Here is a 2,500-nt window from a genome sequence, read left to right as displayed (position 1 = left end):
AAAATGATGAACATAAAGAGGGGTGTCATGTCAGATAAAAAAAAAAAAAATCAAAAGCTCTTTCCGTGCTAGCTAGCTAGCCTGCAATTCCGTTTCAATGATCAACAATGTGGCTTGCTTGCTGAGATATACGTCTTATCACCGAATTGCGTTTGTCTCGTTGTCGGATTTCGAATTCACACCATTGGCAAGTTGGTCAGCTGGTCCTTCAAATATCCCGCTCATCATGACACAACTTGTGTCTTGTTCTCTCCCTAAGAAGCCTCATTAAACCTCACAGGGTGAGTAGGACATGCCTTCAGTGAACTTAAATCCACAATGAATGCTATTGCGTTTCCTTATACTTCTCGCCTACACAATACACAAGTCCAACTGGATGCGACTTAGTGACACAGGAACACGAACGCTCTCTGCGACGATAGACTCCTGGGAACGGAGCTATCGTATCCATGTCCTCTGGACCCTGGCTCTGTCACTGCCCTTAAGGAGAGAGAAAGAGAGAGGGAGAGAGAGGGAGAGAGAGAGAGAGAGAGAGAGAGAGAGAGAGAGAGAGAGAGAGAGAGAGAGAGAGAGAGAGAGAGAGAGAGAGAGAGAGGGGAAGGCATGCCGCTGTCGTTTCAGGGAGCGGCACTGTGTGCTCCAGCCTTCCTGGAGCGAGGCCATTAGAGTTGCTTTTACCCGCGGCCCTCTTCAACATCGTTTAATTCTCCATCCTCCTCCTCTCTTCATCGCTGCAATGTTTTTCTTGTTCCCATGATATTCCTCGTCCCCCCTTCTCTCATTCACACGCACGCGCGCACACACACACACACACACACGCGCGCGCCTCTGTGCCCCATCTTCACCCTCATGTATTTTTTCTCGTCATAATTCTCTTCAGGCTTCGGATGGTGGAATGTCACCAGCTGTCACTGTCGTTTCTCCACACTCTACATCCAAGTTGCAAACATGCAGAGACAAACAAACAAGCACGCACGCGTGTATACTTAACCATTCATGTGGGGATTCACAGTTTGGGCCCGTTCCAAATCCTGTTCTCCACATCCCCCTAACTCGAAACTGAACCAGAGCTCTCACCGTGACCGTAACCCTAACCCTAACCGAAGACCTGAACCCCAAACCTAAACCTAGCTCCTAACCCTAACCCTAAAAACGATCCCTAAGGCCTCACCCTAACCATTTATGTGAGGCGGGCAGGTGGGGGCGGGGGGGGGGGGGTGCATAGCAGTGTAGGAAATGGCAGGCCTCGAGAAAAGGTTTAGCATAGTATTCAGAACACTGCCTTTGGAACTGCTCGAGCAGTCAGTCTCTGAATGCTGTTGCTGTTGTTGTTGTTGTTGTGGGAGAGTTAGGTTCGGGGAGTTGATCCTGTCTGTCGTATTGCAGCCATGGGTGAACTGGTATTGGACACGTCCAATCAAAAAAGGTTGCTGGCGGCTGTAATCTAATAGATATCACTCTGTGTTTGTGTGTTTGTGTGTGGGTTCATACAGGATGGGTTCATGCACGTGTGTGAGTGTGTTTGCGAACCTGGAGGGGAGTTTTTCGAAACACGACCGATGACAGGCCGGCGATTGTGCAACAGCCATTGGCGCAGCATCCCCGAAGGGACGCACGCACACAGATCCAGAGATAAGGGAGGACGTTTCCCACGTCCCCGTGCGACAGCAGACGGTGTTGTCCGCCGATTCCCACGCGCAGCCTGCTGACCCAACCCCCCTTTTCATGACAGCAAAGCTCCGTAAGAAAGCCAGCGACTGGGCGGATTTCCTGTTTCCGGGTGACAGTCGTGGCGTACGCGGGGGAAACCAAGACGATGCGAGGGTGAACGAGAGAGTGCGCCGAGTGACGCCCCTCCCTCTCGCCAGCTGGGGAGAGATCGGGAACAGGAAATACCACGAGCCGGCCTTCCAGGTTCCCTTTGAGTCACTTCATCAGGACGTGACTGACGTTTACTGCTCTGGGATGGGTGATGAGTCAGGGAGGTTGAGGAGAGGAGTCAAAGACGGTGAGAGGGAGAGAGGGAGGGAGGGGGAGGGAGAAAGACAAAGACAGTGAGAGGGAGAGAGCGAGGGGGAGAGGGGGAGAGGGGGAGAGGGAAGGGAAAGGAGAGGAGCAGAATGAACGCATGCATCTATTTTTTGGTATGAATTCATTTCTTAATACGACTGGTCAAATCGCTTGTAATAGAAAAGGAGAACAAAAGGAAACGATAGAGTGAGTAAAGAGGGGTCTGAACGACGGAGAGAAAAGAGAGTGGCGAAGAGAGGAGAGAAGGGGGGGGGGGATGGGTGAAAACAACATTGCCATCTTACCAGCCAAGGTATGTTTCGCATTTCTAGATAAAAGCCCTCCCATGACAATCCTAATTACAGCTGAGGGGCGTTAACTGCAGGCCTATACTCTCAAAAACACTTAACTGGAACACATGTGTGCTGCACTGGGGCCTGTCGCCATAACTACCACGGAGACAGAACACTCGAAGGGCAGGGAGAGAGAA

This window comes from Hypomesus nipponensis, chromosome 27 (assembly GCF_054491055.1).
Source record: "Hypomesus nipponensis isolate SF chromosome 27, ASM5449105v1, whole genome shotgun sequence".
Classification (NCBI taxonomy): Eukaryota; Metazoa; Chordata; class Actinopteri; order Osmeriformes; family Osmeridae; genus Hypomesus; species Hypomesus nipponensis.
The sequence above is the reverse complement of the archived record's forward strand: the minus strand, read 5'-3'. Positions refer to the sequence as shown.